The following is a 20,381-nucleotide window of genomic DNA, read 5'->3' as shown; positions in this document are numbered from 1 at the left end:
GTATTGGCACTAAACTCACAAAACAGAGTTGAAAAAATCACAACGCGATAGTCGCTCCTCAATAGAAATCATATCGAGCTGCTTTCGTCAGTCGAACGTCATGAAAACATTTGAGTTCTCGGAATTGAAAATAAATATTGAATTGTTCAGGCTATGTAGAAAACTAAATGGGTATACGGGAATATTTTGTGCTGATGTTAAATGTTCAGTAATAAATATTTTGATGGATTACTCACATATTTGATATGATCTAGGATTATTTCAGAATGATAGGTTAGTAAATCTATGTTTGACTAGATTTTTTTATATACTCGCCTTTTGTCGTTTTAACATTGACTCTAAAAATCTGCGTTGAGTACGCCTCATAACAAAATTTGAGACCTAAAGACCATGGATTTGCTTTAACTCGAAGGAAATACTGGATGGATTGTACGGACTCATGCTTATCAATTTTTATGCCCATTCAAGCTGTGAGTGTGAATATTTCGGCTTGTATGGTCATGAAAAAATATCATCACAAAGTCAATATTTGTAGAATTTTTGCATGGTAAGTATGATTTTTAGATTTGTCATCAAATACACATTCGATCGTAACTCAAATCATGAAGAATAAACATTTTCCATGTGCTTTTCTGTCATTTTTCGTTTGGTCGTTGAAGGGTTCGGACGTGTTTTTCGAAGCTCTCGACGTCGTGACCTAATTATAATTTGAACTGCGCGGGTAAAAAAACGCTCAGTTGCGGCTTGGACATTGACCAATACGGACGTGTTTTTAAAGCGCTCTGAAAAAAGTTTTGACTTTTAAATTTTTTTTACTACGACAGAATCTTAGTTGACTGATGGTCTTTGACAAAGACAGACTTGTTTTTGTGAGCTCTGAAAAAAATTTGACTTTGAAATATTTTTACGATTAAAAAGTTTCAGTTGACTTTTGAACGTTGACGAAGACGGACGTACTTTCGTGAGCTCTGACTATTGATGAAAAGTTTTCGCGTTATAGAATAGCGACTTGGTACTCAGGTTGTTGAATGACTGGATGACTGAAGTGTTAGGTTATTGTTATGAGATAACAACTTGACTTTGACTTGAGTTGTGAAATGAAATCATACTCTTATGCGATGTTAACTTTTGAACGTTTAGTATTGACTGACAACGAACTTTTGTGAGCGTTATATATGAAATGTTTGACTTACATTAATTTTTTTGAACGACTTGACTTCACTTTAAGTTTTGACATCGGACTGATCGGACGTGTTTTTTTAAGCCCTGACTGTTGTGAATAATTAAATTTATGTTGTGGTGTCAAGCGATTGACTGTCAGTTGAGGTTCAGATGTCGAGCTGTGCGGACGTGTTCATCGAGCTGCTGTCTACAAAAAACGTGAGTACAATTTTTTTTCGTTTTACTGTTTACAAGTTGCGTGATGATGTATGATGGTTGTAATGTGTTGGGTAGAAATTACTCAGTGCTGATACAGTGTCGATATGTTGTGATGAGCGATAATAGTGGATGATTGTGGAACAGAATATTCATTGAGCTATTTTGAGGAAGCGAACATATGATGGAAAAATGTTGCAAAAATTTTAAATGACAATGTATTGAATCGCTTTTATTGATATGTATGATATTGATTAAATTGTATTTGCATGCTGTAACATTTCTATTCCATTTCAGGGGGCTGTGGTGAGTATTGTAGTATAAATTTGTTTCAATAAATCATGATGAATGAAAACTGATTTCGATTCGTTTTGTACAGGTTTACTTGTATAGAAGTGTAATGCGTTGGGTAGAAATTACTCAGTACTGATATAGTGTCGATATGTTGTGATTAGCGATGATGGTGTATGATGGTGGAACAGAATATGAGCTACTTTGGGGAAACGAACATATGATTGAAAAAAATTTGCAAACATAGTAGATAAATGATATGATATTGCTTAAATTGTATTTGCATGCTGTAACATTTCTATTTCATTTCAGGGTGCTGTGGTGAGTACTGTAGATTGTATTGCCTATGTATAGAATTCAATAAAAGATTATGACTGAAAACTGCTTTTGATTCTTTTTGAACAGTTTTAGGGACTATAAGTCTATAACAAAAATATGTCGGTTGGCGTTCATACAGCAATGTTTTGAGTAGTACAGAAATGTTTCTACGTTTGTGGTCGCCAGTTGTCTGTGATGTGTAAAGTGAAAAATACACGGAGCTTTGAATACAACAAACATTTACTGTTTTAACACAGATTGTGTGCTATGCATTTTTCGATGTAGATCTTTTTCAGATTTGACATGAAATGTAGACCTGACATTTGAACAGAGCTGGGAAACGAAAAGGTAAGTTTGTTAAATTTCACAATGAACACTTGTGTTTTGACAAAAGAAGAGATAAAGTGAGTTTTGTCATCATCATGGTTTCTTTCAGAGTATAACTCGTGAACAGATGAAAACCTATTTTTTGCTAGATTTTCATGTACTCTTTTTTTGGATGATAAGTATGTCAGTAACTCAAAATCATACGGCTAGTACAGTATGGAACATGAATGCTTTGTTCAGATTTTCAGATGTGTGCTGGCAGTTTAAGTCTGGCAGCTGAAGTGAACAGTCGTGTTTTCTGGAGCTCCAACAATATGCTAGAAGGTAAGTAACTATGTTTGTTTTGCATTGCATGTTTTCATATGTTTCAGACTTTCAAGCAGAGATGTCATGCTGACTGGAGTTGAGCACAGGGCAGTGACAAAGTGAAAGGTAAGTACTTTTGACTGAATGTTTGTTCTATGCATGTTTTGTTTCAATACATTTCAGGAGTGCTTATCCAGTGATGATATGACAGTTGGAGTGAACAGTGGAGCCAAGCAGTCTTGTTTTTGGAGCTACTCAACAAGCCTTGAAGGTAAGTTTAGAATTTCTCAATGTTAGTGAATTGAAGTACTGTCACTTGCTTTTGGACAGTCGAACAGAACAGACGTGGTTGCGAGAGCTCTCATATCTGTTGTGTTAAACTGTTTTTATGATATGTTATGTTTGTTTGTTTGTTTGTGATGTACTATTTTTCAGATGCTGATGGCAGTGATGGGTTTTCAAGCTGACCTGAACAGAAAAGCACTCATATGGTAAGTACAAAATAGTTGTTATATGGGATGTTGTGCATGCTTTTATGTTTCAGGTGTACTTGCAGTTAGAGACGAAGACGATTCAAGAAGAGGACCATAGGTCAGAAAGTGGATGGAACATACAAAGGGTAAGTTGAACCTGTGTTTTTGTTTGATTTTTACCATGCATACTTTGCTTTGCTCTGTTTCAGATTTCACATGCAGAAATTAAACAGGATTTCAACTGCTGAAACAGAATTCATCAAAAGTAAGGTAAGTTTTAATTCATTGATTTGAGTTGTACAATGTGTTCTTTACTTTATTTCAGATTCGAGTCACTGGTTTACACATGGAAGAAGATTTCCACGTCTGTTACTCAACTCTACAGAAGCAAGGTAAGTCGATCAAATTTTTGTTTTAATTTGTACTGCTGTAATGTGATGGTAAACTTATGCTATTTTTCATGTGTGTCATGTACAGATGGATAATTCAAGTTTTATCTGTGTTGGTTTATGTTCAAAAACGTTTTACATGTATGTGTGTTTGAAGATGTTTTGTTTCAGTGGATGGCCAGATGGCAAGCAGAACAGACGTGTTTCTTGGAGCTGCCAAACAGTGAGTACAAACGTTTTATATTTTTCAGTTGTTTACTCATAGAAGTCTGTGAAAGATGATAACAAGGGTTGAATCTATCAGCACTTGTGTCTAAAAATGCTGATGTGTGATGGTTTACTGAAAGGGGTAAATGCTAGCCAGTACTTACACTTGAGCAACCGTGGGATGTCGAACTAACTGATGATGTACTATGATGGTGAACACTTACTTTGTGTATCGAAATGCTTTTGTTGATATTTACTAAATATTGATTGACATTTGTTTGCATGCTGTTAACATTTCTATTTCATTTCAGTTGGCTGTGGTGAGTATTGTAATATACATTTGTTTCAATAAATCATGATGAATGAACACTGATTTCGATTCTTTTTTACAGTTTTAGGGATTATCACTCTATAACAACTCTGTCGGTTGGTGTTCGTGAATGTGAGCTTAATGTTTGAGTAGTACAAAAATGTCTTTACTTTTGTGATCGCCAGTTGTCTGTGATGTAAAGTGGAAAAAACACAGCTATGAAGCATACAATTGTTTCAATATTTTATCAATGATAGTGTGCTATGCATGTTTTGATTTAGTTCGTTTCAGGTATGACATGACATGAAGAGTTGACAGTCGAACAGAGCTGAGCAAAGCAGAAAGGTAAGTGTGTTTCATTTTAGTATGAACACTTGTATTTTGTTTTTATATGGTATGTTTTGTGCATGCTATGTTTCAGGTGTACTTGTAGTCAGCGACGAAGACGATTCAAGAAGAGGAACATTGCTGAGAAAGTGAATGGGACATGCAAACAGGGTAAGTGTTACAATTGTTGGTTTGATTTTTACCATGCATACTTTGCTTTACTCTGTTTCAGATTTCACATGCAGAAATGGTCTCATAGCAGTGCCAACAGTGAATAAGGATTTCATCTGCTGTGAACCAACTCAACAGAAAGTAGGTAAGCATTGAATGAATGCACTTGAGCTGTACAATTTGATGTGATGCTTTTCTCTGTTTCAGATTCAAGTTCCTGGTGTAGACAGAGAAATGTGTTTGAAGAAGGAATTCTACTACTGTGATTCAACTCTACAGAAGCAAGGTAAGTAGAAACAAAATTTTGGTTTAATTTAACTCATGTGTTTTGCACTGCATGCTATTTTTCAGGTCTCTCACGCAGTGATGGAAAAGAAGATTTCAAGAAAGAATCACTGCTGCAACTCAGGCCTATAACAAGGTAAGTGTTTACTATATTGTATACAAAATGTTTCTCTGTTTTACTCTGTTTCAGGTTTCAATTGCAAAGATGTTGCAGAGATGTTTTGACAGCTTGAGACAGAAAAGAAATTCAGCAGCTGTGTCTCGACTCTAGCCACGAGGTAAGTCAAAACAAATATACTGGTTTGTATGTAATGTTGTTATGCCATTCTATGTTTCAGACTTACATTGCTGTGACTGTTCCACAGTGGGTCAAAAAAGAGACGAATACAGGTTTCAAGAAGAAAATTGGCTGTTGAAAACCTGCACAAAATATGAGGTAAGTAAACTATTCTTTTGGTTTGTTTTGTGCTTTGTTATGCTTAACTATTTTTCAGATTGGAATGGTGGGTCGTTACAGAGCAGACTTTTGGACAACTGAGAAGTTGAGAAACAGAGAATGATTCAAGATCAGCTAGGTAAGTCTTGATTATTGTGCATTGCTAAATGTTTTTTTCATTCCAGTATGGCTGTGGTAAGTACACAAACTTTCTATAATTTAATATTGAACTGTTTTTATGACCTGTATTCTGCATTGTAAAATGTCTGTTTTTCATTTCAGTATCCTGTGGTAAGTACACTAACTTTGTATAATTTCATATTGAAATGTTTTGATGACTTGTATCCTGCTATGCAATGCTTAATATATTTTTCATTTCAGTGTGGCTGTGGTAAGTACAATTGCCTTCTTTAATTTTCATATTGAACTGTTTTGATGATTTGTATACTGCTATGCAATGCTTATTGTTTTTTACATTTCAGTGTGGCTGTGGTAAGTACACTAACTTTCTTTAATTTTCATATTGAACTGTTTTGATGACTTGTATACTGCATTGTAAAATGTGTTTCTTTTTCATTTCAGTATGGCTGTGGTAAGTACAATTGCCTTCTTTAATTTTCATATTGAACTGTTTTGATGACTTTTATTCTGCCATACAAAATGTGTTTTTTTTCATTTCAGTTGCCTGTTGGTAAGTACAATTTGCTTTCTTTAATTGCATATTGAAATATGTTTTATGACTTTTATTCTGCTATGCTTTTTTCATTTCAGTTTGGCAGATGTAAGTACACTTCATTTATGTAAAAACTGAATATGATTGTTGTGCTATACAAAATGTGCTTTTTTCAATTTCAGGTCAGCAATGGTAAGTAGATTGTGTTTCTTTATGTATAATTTTGTATACATATTGTTTTTTTCATCATAGCATGTCTTTTATATTTATGCTTTGTGTAAGTAAAATGTTCATAAATCATTCTTATCTTCAAACTAAAAATGTATTGTGCTATGCAAAATGTCTGTATGATTTCAGTTGCCAGAGGTGAGTACCATTACAGTTGAAAAGTTAGTTTTGTTTAGTTAAAGTTTTGGTTCACAGTTCTGTTTATTATTTGGCAAAATTTGCATGTATGCATTGAGTCTTGATTTCAGCTCGATTGTGGACTGAAGAAGATTGCCAGCAGAGGGATTGGATACAAAATACAAAGTAAGTACTGAGTTTCTTACTAAAAGTTTTGAGTTGTATTCATTGTGTGTTAATATGCTATGATTGCTATGAACATGACTTTTGTATTTCAGCGAAGACAACATAGGTAAGTAAAATTGTTATCTGTTTCATGTTTACTGTTACAGTTCAATATTGTGTTTATAAATTGTAAGTTGTACAAACACATTCAAAAGTTTCTGATCATGCTTTCGATTTCATTTCAGCTTTACTGCTGGACGAGTGTTCTCTACTACTAGACGTGTCAGGTTTACTACCAGGCGAGCAGTGACAACAAGGCGCCTTTGTGGAAACAACACAACAAAAAAGTGAGTATTAGTTGAAATTGTTTTACTGTATGTTATACTTAAATGCAAAATTGTGCACATAAATTGTAAGTTGTACAATTACAATGAAAGTTTCTGATCATGCTTTTTATTTCATTTCAGCTGTACTGCTAGACGAGCAGTGACAGAAAGGCGCCTGAACATGCAACACAAAACAAAAAAGTAAGTATCAGTTAAACAGTTGGTAGAGTTGTGTGTTTTTCTTTAGCAGTTTGTGTTTACTATTTTATTTGATACATGGTATATTACACATGCATGTTTTTATCATTTCAGGCTGTTTACTTTCATCGTTTACTGTTTAACACAATTTGCTTTTCTATTTTCAGTGCCAATATCCAAACCTTGATGTGGACACCGAGTAGTCAATACATACGTGTGGCGTATAGCTGCGACAAAACCGTGGGTCCATCGCACCGATAACTTGAACATTGGCCCGTGTATGGACATCAGTGCAACTTTGTGAATCCATGTAACTTTGTGAATCCATGTAACATTGCGAATGTGTGTCGATCGAAAAATGTGTACATTCTGCACTGAAACGAACTCGGTGTTGCAAGTGGCAAGTGTTGACAGTGTGTATGTTTATGTTTATGTTTTTACATGAAAAATAAAGGAGATTGTTGTTTTATTGTGCTGGCCAGCAATATTGATGTATTGATGTATGTGTTTGTGTTTAAACTATGCAATACCAAAATCAAACAAAAAATAAACATTAACAGTCATTAACTGTGTTTGGGCGGCCGAGGGGTTTAAGACTCCACAAGTGTGAAGCGCACTGATAGCACTTGGGGGTAAACACCTCGGTATTTCGGTGCTAAAATGTTTTCACGGTGCTTATTTTGACGCACTGTTAGAACTACCAACCAGTAAATGATTGCTTGATTTATAAAACAAATATTCAGTCTCTACTTTGGCACAAGAGACTCTAAGTATCAAATACCAACAATTTAGATGCAGACAATCACATGGTGGTACACCAGTCCGAATATACTCATTGCTCTAGCCAGGATTGCAAATTACTTGTGTTGACTAGCAAGGCTCCCTAGTAACGGAGCAGTGTTACTGGCGTTTTTTGGGTCGATAGTGCTTAGGTGAGGTTTTGCTCGAATCGGGAGCAGGTCACTCGCTTGGGCGAGTTAGTTTTCGCTCGTAGTTTCCAATCTGGCTAGATCAATGTAAGGTTGTCGTTGACTGCTATTTGGCAAGCAGAAAGACAACAGCGGTTAATTAACTGAGTATGGGCGACCGAGGTATGTAGGTGTCAATAGACCGACTCCACAAGTTGCGAAGCGAACCGATAGCACTTGAGGGGAAACGCCTCGGTTTTCGGTTCTAACATGTGTTATCCATGCAGTCGTTATACTCTGGCAAGGCTCCTCAATCTATCGCGAGGGACACTCATTATTGCCCGCAAGCTTTAGAACCTGACGTGGGTCGATGCGTATGCGAGTCCGAGAACGCGATTGCATTTGATAAGGCTACCAACCAGTTACTGATTGCATGATCTATAAAACCAATTTTAAGTCTACTTGGGCACAAGAGATTCCAAGTACCAAAATACCAACAATTAACAAGCAGACGCTTTTCAAAACTATGACCGCTGAGATTGATAGTCAGATGGAGTCCTGCCCATTTAGCTGTGTAGCGGTCTAGGGCGGGGTTGCAAGTCAATACGAAATGAGGCGCTATAAAGCAACTCGTCCCCGTTATGACCGTCAATACTTTCGACACTATCTGGGAATCCTTTCAACACCACATTGTTGCGCTGTTGGAAGGGTGGTAGGCACGCATGGTGACATGCCTGTGCTTTGCTATGCGACACCATGGTATTTTCGTACGGTGACACGAAATATCTTAATCTGGCTCTCTCAGAAACGCAGGCACGCGTTGACCGAACCTGACCGATGACCGAGCAATAACATTTCTATTAAGTGCTTCAATGCACAAAGTCTGCTAGGGCTGGGGTGGGAAGGCGACTTCTCTTGTACTCAGACAAGAGGAACGGTCACAAGTCCGTGAAAACGCCGAGTGACACCACTAGCTTTCAATCGTACAAAGCAAAAAACTTTCAAACTTTAGTTTGAGGTGAAATGATAAAAAAACTATATAAACAACTAACCGTTATAAGATATTTGCCATATGGACACAAACTATGCTACTCAATGTTGCGTTGAACATTAATTGCGCCTTACGAACTACTCGTGTTGAAACTAACATTGAGTGACTCGTAAACTTAAAGCAGTTACTCGCTTTTGACTGCATACACATTTTGTACAACGGCTCGTTATTGGTATTACTTGTCTTTCAGTGAGACACATTAACACAAACGTTCAACAGTATTTAGGCTTTATATTGCGCTTGTAGAATATACGAACAAAACACACTATATAATCTACAATCGATCGCATAGTTAGCTACTTGAGTTGATATTGACAAGCGCTGGTCAATCATCTCGTTTGTAAGCTTTCGAGTGTACACAGTAGTTTGCAGTTTTGTTTCACACATAATACAAAATATGGATGAAAAAAATCTATATACATAACAGTTTGCGATATTAACTACTTTTGCCTCTTGGCCAAATCTACACTCGATCGCATAGTTTGCTACCTAGGTTGATATTAACAAGCGCTGTTTGAAAAGCAGTATTACTTCAATGCTATGGTTTGGTTGTAAGATAAAATACTAGTATATGATGCATTGATGTAACAGATATGTAGGCACATTCGTATAGTAGAAGAAAATTCTCAGCAGCAGCTGGTCTGCAAACACTACAATGCGATTTTGCAGTTTGATACGAACGTGTTTTGTTCACGTGAAGTTGAAATGAAAATCTGTCGTGTCTGATCAATGAAATATATTTGATAAAATAACACAGTTGAAAGGCAGTAACATATCTAAGGTTGTGCTATGTTACAGCTCCACAAATAGTTATTCGTCTTGCAAGATACTGGAACAGATGTCCACATGTTATTGTATATTATCTGATTTAGGATATTTTGAGAAATTATGCAACAGAACATTTCTGCAAGATGTGAAAAAAATATATATTTAAATGGGATTTCTGAGGTTTAGCCATCGCCGAAAGGCCAATGTTTCTTCGTTAATGCATGGCAAAAGTAAAGGCTATATTGTTTGCTAGTATGCTAGTCCGTATTGCATATCGCAAGGTGGTAAAGCGGCTCTTTTCATTTCGCTGTGAAAAGAACGGTCACAAGCCCGTACAAACGCTGAGTGACACCTCTTGATCATGTAGCTTGTATGAAACGTGTTTATACAACCACAGTAGTTCAAAGCAGAACGCTTTTCCTTCTTCGAGGGAGAAGAAATCTGGGTGCAAGTCCCGGCTTTGGTTATAACACGAATACTACTCGCTGCTCAATAGCAATATTCATACTCTTACACAGTCAATATAATCTCGGGACCAAATGCCACTAGGCTCGATTTTGAGTTGCTACACTCATGATAAAAATGAACCAACACATTGACATTGAGTACGTGATTAAAATGTACCAGCAATTTTTCGCTAATCGGTATGTAGTAAAACTATTTGACAAATCTACGTTATAACTAGCACAGTTAAAATTTACCGTTTGAACATTCGCTGATAATAGGCATGCAATAGCAATCCAACGCTGAAATGATTCACACTCCTACGCAATTAATTTTATCGCGGGACCAAATACCCATAGGCTCGATTTCGAGTTGCTGCTCGTGTGTTTGTTAACAAAATACCTTGCTACATTGTTTCTCATATGAAACGATGTTTGAAAGCTCTCGAGTGTTTGTTGACAAAATACATTGCTACATTGCATTTCACATGAAACGATATTTGAAAGCTGCTCGTGTTTTGCTGGTTCTGAGTTTTGCATGATGATGATTATGATTATGATGATGAAATATGATGATGATGTTTATGATTATGAATATGATGATGATATATGATTTTTCTCATAGCGCGGGTGAAACTGATTTTCGTAGCATATGATTGCGGTTGTTGACTAGATACCTAGCTTCACTGTATTTTACAAGATACGATATTTGAAAGCGTGATATGTTTTTTGAGCATATATGATTATATATTTGTTGAATTCGGTATTTGATGTTTGATAACGTTACTCCTGAGATAGATTACTTGACATTTTAGATTTGCTAGAAATGGTTTGAAGAAATTGTATACAGTTTTGTGAAAAAAGGGTATATAGAGTACCGTAACATTTCTCTCCCATAACACACAATCATGTCGATCAACACAATACCCACTGACAAGGAAATTGCCAACATATCAGCTTGTATTAGCGAAGGATGGGAATTGTTGCCGGTGTATCTAAACATAAATGAACAGATGGATGTCGATGGGTCAAGAGTTTACAAAATCTTTCACATTCTCCGATCCTGGAAACGACAGAAAAATGAAACCATGAAAGTGTTGCTCAAGGCATTGCTGGAAGCTGAATACACAATTGTTGTTGATTGGGAGTTGCTGAGAAAAAATATTGGCTATGGGAAAGAAGTTCTATCGCTGTAACAATATTTTTCAACAATAAATTGAAAACAACTCATATGCTTTCTGTGTACGTTGTTTCTCGCGTAGAAACGTATAAAAGACCTCAGATGTTGTCAAATATGTCATTACAGTTCTAACTTCCGAAGCGCAAACATGTCCAATGAAAGCAATAACGTTTCGTCTGAATCAACCCATATTGATGATAATCTGTTAACATGTGCAGGTAAGTTTTTTTCAGTTGTGTTTGTTGTTTGTATTGAGATGTATTTCACATGTGATGCACTAAACGATTGCTATTTTTTGTTACAGATGTGGAGGTCGATCTACTGTTTTGGGAAGAACTCGAATCCTACCTTGGCGAGTCACACGATGAACAAGAAAAACAAGGTATGCTATGTTCGAAAATTGTATGATTTGTTTTTCAAAATGATATCCATACTACATTGCAATAACTGTTTTATTTCTCATTTCAGTGACAGATCATTCTACTGCGATGGACGAAGAAATCGCCAGTTTTCAACTACCATCGCCTTGGGAAGAATATGTCTTGAGCCAGATAGACGACCTTGATGTTGAAGTGGCGTATGCTCTTGCACAGCAAGATATTGACAATCAGAATGCGTGTATCATTTTTGAGGAAAAATAAAATCACAAAACTAGTACATATTTGTTGAGTTGTTTCTTCATGGGTTAATCAGTGTAACATATAGCTTCAACGCAACAACATGTCACAAAACAACGACACAACTATCACTTTAGATATTTGGCTGGAGAAAGAAAAGAAACTCACATGTCAAATTCAAACGTTGCGAAAAGCGATACAACAAAAACAGCTTTGCGAAATTTGTTTTTGGTCAGAAAAAAGCATTGCTTTGATTCCTTGTGGTCACACATTTTGTGATGATTGTACAATTCGTATGATGGATAAACAGACGTGTGCTATGTGCCGTGCAGATATTTTTGAAACGATTCGAATCTACATTTGATTGATTTGTGAAAAAAAGATATATGTTCTTGTCCAATGTTTAGGTTATTGAACGAAACGAACAATGGAGGTTCCAGATTTCCAAACTGATAAAAACAATTTGAGGTATTTTCAAGCAAGACTACGAACGTTTCAATATTGGCCATCCCAAATTAGACCTGACAAATATGCACTAGCTCACAGCGGGTTTGTATACCTCGGCAAATCTGACAGGGTGAAATGTTTTTGCTGCGGTATCGAATGCCACGAATGGAAAACAGACGACAACGCTTGGCTAGAACATCAAAAACATTCTCCGAATTGCGAATACATAAACATGGTTGGGTTAGCTCCTGCGATCGAAAAGAAACAATTTCACTTCGGTTCTGGTTCGATGACAGGATCTAATCTGTTTGTTAAGCCTTTGTGTGTTCAACCATAAAATGCATGCATGTTACCATGTATCGTAAATAAATGTGTTCTACTCAACATTTGCGTTTGTTTGTAGCAAAGCTAAAAAACCTGACTAGCAAATACAGTACAACACTTGTGTAAGATTACAACATATTTTATTCGCACACAAAATTCATCGCTTGAACAACCAGTAATCAAATATCAAGCATAACTTGAACTCAAACGGGTCATTCTGCAAAAAGCTATCGAAGAAGACACATCTCGAAATACTTTGCAATGTTTGTTGTACCGCAAACTGAGGATTGGGAGAGAGAGTTGTTCCACATTCCAGAAACGGAAAATTGGGACGAGGAAATACGACAGTACGAAGCAGGTATGTTTGTTGACAATTCTTGTTTACTTATTTGTTTCGTTTCACAAATATTGTTTATCAAATGTTTTTACGATGTCTTCTTGTCTATTTTCAGAGCAAACCCAGACGGTTTTTCATGCCTTGCCAGACATCGTGTGGACGGACGACTACGTTTACGAGCATATTTGCTGGATATGTGAAGATATGAAATGCAATGGACACTGTTACGTTGAATAGATTTTTGAAACAAAATTGTGTGTTGTTTTTATCTATGGTATATCGTTTTCCAGCAAGCACTCAGTTTGACCATACAAAAGCACACTGGGTTCACTAGTACTTTTTTTTGTACACTTGGTAGCAAACCAAGACAGAAGCGTCATGACAATTGCGCATAGAAAAGATATCAATACGATGATTATAGCCGTATCCATGTTCTATACATAACATTCAACGAAATAGTGCATTGTTATACCAAAAAACGTATATAAGCGCTCATACACACACTTATTAGGTCATTTGCAAAATGGAAATCGAAGGAGCAACATTTAACATTAGCAGCTCTCTTGTAATGAAAATATGCTTTGGTGATGATTATTGTGTGCCAACGATAACACTGTGTGGACCTCAACAACTAATATTATCGCTTCAAAAGTGGAAACAACTTACGAAAGACTCAAATTCAATTCTTCTGGCAATTGATGGCATAAATGAAGAATCATTTGGCTATGAATCGGAGTGGTGCTTGGGTGGCAATTTCTATGTAACGATACATAGATCTATACAAGAAACGTCGCACTTGAGCGCCATCGTAGATATTCGGAAGCGAACCAAAATTCATGGCAAAATTATTGACAGCGACGAAGGAATATTGTTAACGTACAGTGAATTTCGACAACTGATGAAACTCACGAGCATTGTTGAAAAATTGATCCCAGAACTTGTTAACCTGAGGCCGTGTTGGGAAGGCGATGACCACTACAATCAGCTGGGAGCTCTGATGTGCCCGGAGTGTAATCCCTATGAATACATGAATTGGCTTGAATACCGATGAATACTCGAATTGAATATATAGACTAACCATGTTTGCTCTAATGACAGTAACATTTCTTTTGATAAATGATCTTGAAAATCAATTTTATTTGTATCGGCGACGTTTAAAATTTCAAATTGCAGTGGACGATTTGTCGCGAATTGTTCATGCATATATTAGACAGAATTCGCCATTCTTTGCTGTTTTGTAGATGAACAATAAAAACTACTGAACATATAACATGCGTTGTTGTTTTTTCGTATAAACATTCTTCATTATAGAATAAACTACAAACTAGAAGGTTTCGAAATGTGTTTTGATATATTCCTCGATTATATTGAAAATGCTCTAGCATCAAGACGAGATCAAAACAATCTTGCTACTCGTTTTCCTAGGTACAAAGATCGACTGAAAACATTTCAGTCTTGGCCGAAACTGTCACATCTCAATAAGAGAGCATTGGCAAATAAGGGCTTTGTCTATATTATTGATAGAGTACAGTGCGTTTATTGCAACAACATATTTCGAGACATTACTGAGACAGACTTAGATCACCAATGCCCTGCGAGGATAGATTTCATGAAGCAATCGATGCTTAAACCAAAATAAGTGTTATGCATGACAATAAATCATACAATACAAAAATAGTGTTCATAGAATTTTATTTTTCAAAACCAATATACAAACTATTTCGCTTTAACTGTGAAATTTTTCTCAATAAACTGTCGAAACAATTCATTAATCAAATGTTCACTTTCGTTGATTTGCATCCCCGCTTCAATCAGCGCAGTCTCTGCAGACCTTTCCTCATTTCGTTTCACTTCTGGTATAAAGTTCGTTTCTTGCTGAACGGGCGTCACAGGTTTCTGTTCCGACATAACAGGAGATGGTAAGGTTTGTGGAACAATAGGCTGTTGTACAAACGTTGGGGGAATTTGCGTTGGGATACTCTGATACTGTGGTTGATGGTAATACTGCGGTTGTGGGGCTCTCATTACTGGACTGAATACTTCCTTGAGCATACTAGTTTGAGCCGCGAGAAAGTCCGTTTGCAGTTTTTGCATGTGCTGTTTAAATTCGTTCAACTCTTCACGTATGTTTGACTCCTTAGAAGTAGATGATAACAAGGTTTCAGTGGCATGTACCACTGGTTCGAGTTTAGATCGTTTACAAGGAGGCTCCTCATCGGTACCACTATACGTTCGCTTTTGACCTTTCTGTTGGTTTAACGCAGACGCTATTGTGCTTATAAGAGCAAGGGCGCTGGTCATATTTTCGCTATCCATGTTTGTTGTAGACAGATATTCACATGGAATAGCGTTAATAGTTTTTTTCTCCGCACAAATAAACTCGGTGTCGTGATTATCACATAACAGCGCGTCCTTAAATAAGAGCTCGTTTCTTTCACGGCCGTGTTTTAATGCGTTTCTCGAATAACATCCCAATGCTATGAAAATATCATTAGTGCTACTTGCATACCGTTTTGGTTGAACGTTTTGATTTGCATAGCTGTAATTTATTAGCGTGCCTCGCCTTGCACCGAGGTCAACCAGTGCAACGTGTTTTATAGTCAATGACTTTTATCATGAGAAAGACTGAAACATGGTAAACATGACTTGAGATACAAAAACGGCGAAGGTGTTGCTTTGGTGAAGAAATTGATAAAGTCGTCATTCATTTGATTCTGCACTTCTAGAAACGCAGCGTTATTTATCAAGCCTTTGCAATAAAGACCTCGGCTATCAATTGTCAGCTCGGTCAAAAAACCCAACAGTTAGGTCTACTCGAAAATTGACATGCGATACGACTAACGGAATGTTAAAAGTATCATTTGAAGCAATCAGTTGTTTTGCTAGCTCTTTATTCAGGGCATATTTAACATCGCTTTCTTTAACATTAAACAAGCCAAGATAGCCACAAACGTTTATACAAGGGAACATTGTTTCGAATAGTCGTTGTAAAATTTGTCACTAATGTCTTTCTCCCAATGATCGAACAGAACCGCTGGTAGCTTAAAATCGAATCGTATTAAATATTCTGGAGTGCACTGATCGTCTCTATTGAGGAACAGATAAAATACAGATATTGCGATAGTATCTTGGTCGTTTCTGTGATCACGAAATACAAGACACTGTCCAAGAATTTGCTTTCCTCTATCACTCGATAGCAAATTCACGTATATAGTTTTATCGATGAAACGTTTACTCACGTCTTGCATGAAGTCATGTAGAGTAATGGATATTGTTTCCTCGTAGCTTTTGATCATAATATCAATCATAGGTTTAGAAATCCAGTTGTATGTTTTTTTTTGCGTATACATCTGGTTTCTTTGTTTCAGAACCACGAAGAATATATCGATACTTATATGCTGAGTGCAGCAAAACGTGTATCTTTGTTTCATTCAGTTTGATGCAGTGATCAAATTTATCTGGAGTCAATGAGGTTTTGACTTCACAAATACCATACGCATTTTTGACAAAGTCGTATAGTTTAGAAGGCTTGGTCACAGTTCGTTCTAGCATAAGGTAATCTGGCGTTGCACCAAAACAAGGAATATTGCGAAGCAGAATCTTTCCTGATGACACGTATGTGTAATTCGGATCAGTTTCGTTGAGATATTTTAGCAAGACCTTTTCGCCTAGTTGACCATACGTGTGAAATTCATATAGTGGTTTTGATGGTTGAATCCGTATACCAGACTGATCATTCCAGTATTTGTCGCGCAAAAACTTTAGATTGAAGATATGAACAACTTTTGATTTATCGTTAATATAGTTGAAGATGTTCTCTTGGCCGAAAAAATGACTTTTAATGCTCAACCAAAATGTATGATTTAGAACAGATTCCGTATAGACTTTTTGCGAAAACGTATCAATTGTCAAGCAATCATCAAACTGTACGATATCACATTCCGTATTACATGCAACTTTCAATTCTTCAAACAAACGCGTCTTGCTATCGCCAAACATGGTTGTCAAATGAACAAGATACACACACAGCTGCATTTTATGCGATTTTATTATAACTCCATAGCATCATTAGGATCAACAAGACACAATAATTTGAACAAATCTGGCATTGGAAATGTACATGGTTTAACCACTTTCATGACAAACTTTTGAAAAGGTTTGATTTGAACAGATCTTATATTCGGTGGCTCGTGCCCACTTTTTGCCAACACGTATCCACAAGGCGTAAATTGACAACCCGATATAATCATTTCTGCCATTTCGTTACCAATACTAGTGAATGTTTTGAACAAAATTGAGGAAAAGGTTTTCTCGTTCTTGAAACTTTTGATGATGTCTTCGTATATGTTAGCAATCTCAAATTTGGGCACGAGTATCGGTTTGTAACATGAGAAACGTGGTGACACTTGCATTTTCAGTCTCTCTAAATCGATACACTGATTAGGTATTGGTGGAAGCACGAATACCTCATCAGCTAAACTAAATGGGTATGGTCCAGTGTTTTCGATTTCTATATGAGAATCGAAGTCTTCGCATTTAATGTTGTACAGTTTGTTAGCATTGCATTCGATGTCACGAATAGGTAGCATGTGCGAAGAACATATTTCTTTGATTCGAGACACGGTGCTTGGCATGTCCATCGAATCATTGTAAAGAAAATGTTCGATGTATGCGTCTGAGCATTTATGTTTATTGCTCTCGTAAGCAGAATTGATGAAAACACCTTTTAGAAGCTCGTTGTTTAAAGGAGTCTCAGTAAAAAAACCAAACAACGACATGATGTTGAGTTCTTATATTTATTCAACAAGTTATACACTTAATAGTTTTTTCACAACCTTAGTAAACATCTATCATTTGCATTAACACCACGATCTAAATTTTCCATCAGCTTACTACCATGCAGAAGGTAATCGTTTTGTTGGCGATATACGTTTCGACCTGGAAGTGGTCGATTGTCTCTCTCGCTCATGATAGTCTTAAGCATTTTGGATTCGAATAACAAAACTTACACGTTGAACCACCCATCACCATCGCTAGGTCGTCGAAGTGAAGCGATGTTTCACTGATGTTTGTGAAATTGTCCTGGAGGTTTTTCATCAATATTTTGTTGTTACATTTCGTGGCATTGTTTTGGAATTCAGTAAACCAAAAGTTCGCATACATGTTTGGAATCACGTGCTTTTTCATAGTAAAATCTGAAGGTGAAACAAGCAGCTTGCTGTGGAAAACGAAATTCATGTTAAACATTCCAAGACACATTGGGTTATAGCCAGCTACTCCACTCAGAGGATCAACGACTAAATCAGCATTCAAATAGTCTAAAGAGTCTCGTTCAAAGGCAATGTTACTTCTTCCATATGGATTAAACGTGTCCTCAAACTGAGCTTCATCAGCCTCACACATACTAAATATCGGTATCCATACTTGTTGGTCATAATTAGGAATGGTTTTTTCGTTTCAAACATGAACTCGGAGCTAATTACTTCAGCACCCATATTCCCATGTTCAGATAGGAAACAATGTGGATACCTTATACATGGATGACCTAGAGAAGAAGGCATATGTCCAGTTTGCATACTTGTTACAAGACTGTAGTTTGGCGACTGACATTCGTTTTTCACTTCGGTCGTTGTTTCTGAGTAAAAGAGTTTATATCCCTGACATCGCGATAAAAGCAGCGATTCTGAATCAAAAGTTTCGGTTCTGTTCAACACAAAACCCAGACCAAGATGATAGTGGCCACTAGAAAAAGAGTTCTTTATACAACCTTCCGCTGTTAAGCAAATTGATAACAAACTCAACGAATTCCATAATTTTCTCGGGAAACTTTAGTTTGTCTACGAGCAAGCTTTTAAGTTGCGTACCATTGTTAGCTACCCACGAATAGAGAGTTGGGTTATGTTTTTGAACGTATGATAAAGCGTGTTCTTTAAGATGACTGGCATCGCGCCGAAACAAGCTATGTCTTTTAAACTGCTCTTCCAGAGCATTGGAAAACCCGTACTCGTTCCATAGAGCGATGATATTTGTAACCAGTGCTTCATACGTTAGTCCACTGATCATTATCCACATTGGCTTCTGATAGACATCATCCTCCGAGAGTATCGATAGGTTGTAGTGCATTGGGAAAGTGTTGTACAAGTTTTTCAACGCTTTAACCTTTTGTTTCGTTTATAACATCGTTTTCACGGCCACTGGTGATTTGAGAAAGTTTGAATAATTTCGACAGTCTTTGACCAGAGCTGTTTAGAGCTGCTTTGAAATTATTGAGTTCGTTGATCATTCCTGTAACAAATGGAATCATTGCTTCAACTCCAATACATTTAGTTACACCTCTCGCGTCTTTAAAATAAACCTTAGTGGGTAGCGTGTGTGCGTTAGAATCATCATGCTTAAAAATATCATCTGTTGAGTGGCCTTTGAATTTAACAGCAAGCGGCATTGTAAAATCGACTTTAACAGACTCTTTTAACCTGTTCTTTGCAGTCGTATCACCCTGATAATAAGCTGGATCTACAACGTATATGGCAAACACTTCAGATCCCATTTTAAGGAACTCAACCTTTTTAGTTTCGCTGCTCGTAGTGGCCTGCTTTTCATCTTTCACAAACAGGTTTGTAGATTCCATTCTTATTTTACCGTTGGTTATGAACGCTTTTTGTGGATTGAAATCTTCAGGATTAACGTCGCACTGCACGATGTTATTTTTCAACCGAGTGCTTCTGGCAAAGATATGATTTTGAAGTTGCACTTTGAGGTTATCAGTCAGAATGACAATTCCACTCACTGGAATATTTTCACCAATGATTTCGATATCTGACTCGCAGTTACGCGGTGACAGACTGTTATCCGTGTTTATCTCCAACAATTTGCTACTTCAGCTAAAATGCTAGATTCCTTTGCTGCGCTCCCATACTTGTTTAAAGCAAAAATGAATTTACTGCTAGCACCTAAGAGCCAACTTAGCAAACTTGCAGCGCTCTGTCCTGTGTAATCTTTGATTGATGGTGGTAACGCGTACAGTGGTGGTGCTCTGTCCCACAATTCTTCCACAAGCGATAGCATAAACCGGCATGCATACTTCTGTTTTTCAACTCATTTTGGTAATCTAGATGCTCGTAAAAGTTAGCTAGAGTATTTTGCTTTGCAGCATGTATTTTTGATGCTAGAGATGTCCCCAGCTTTGAGTAATTCATCGTGGATACCTTGTAGACACTGAAGTAAACGTTTAGTAACCTTTGATTGAATTTGAAGCACATCGTGCATTTTGATTTTGTTTTCTAGAGTAAAGAAACCGACAGTTGAACACTTGTTCCAGGTTTTACTCTATTAGCTGCAACTCTACTCCCATACACGTATTTGCAAGTGACGTGATTTAAGAG

General features: G+C 36.8%; 2 protein-coding genes and 1 long non-coding RNA gene across 17 annotated transcripts in view; 2 read left to right on the top strand and 1 right to left on the bottom strand.

The window, feature by feature from the left end:
• Positions 1 to 20,381, bottom strand: part of LOC127880324 (sushi domain-containing protein 2-like) — a 233,644-nt gene that overhangs the window by 50,023 nt on the left and 163,240 nt on the right. The window lies entirely within an intron of this gene.
• Positions 1 to 20,381, top strand: part of LOC127880329 (uncharacterized) — a 230,487-nt gene that overhangs the window by 71,950 nt on the left and 138,156 nt on the right. The gene's annotated exons all lie outside the window — the stretch shown is intronic.
• Positions 750 to 7,393, top strand: LOC127880330 (uncharacterized). 8 transcript variants are annotated; one of them, XR_008049524.1, is made up of 6 exons: positions 750 to 1,380; positions 1,675 to 2,334; positions 2,554 to 2,637; positions 2,803 to 6,747; positions 6,868 to 6,927; positions 7,092 to 7,393. It is a non-coding gene; the product is annotated as an uncharacterized LOC127880330 (long non-coding RNA). The 8 variants fall into 8 exon arrangements; XR_008049521.1 differs by having other exon boundaries at positions 1,675 to 2,637; positions 2,803 to 2,890; positions 3,055 to 6,747; XR_008049523.1 differs by having other exon boundaries at positions 2,554 to 6,747.

Source organism: Dreissena polymorpha, chromosome 4 (genome assembly GCF_020536995.1).
Source record: "Dreissena polymorpha isolate Duluth1 chromosome 4, UMN_Dpol_1.0, whole genome shotgun sequence".
NCBI lineage: Eukaryota > Metazoa > Mollusca > Bivalvia > Myida > Dreissenidae > Dreissena > Dreissena polymorpha.
The sequence above is the reverse complement of the archived record's forward strand: the minus strand, read 5'-3'. Positions and strand labels throughout refer to the sequence as shown.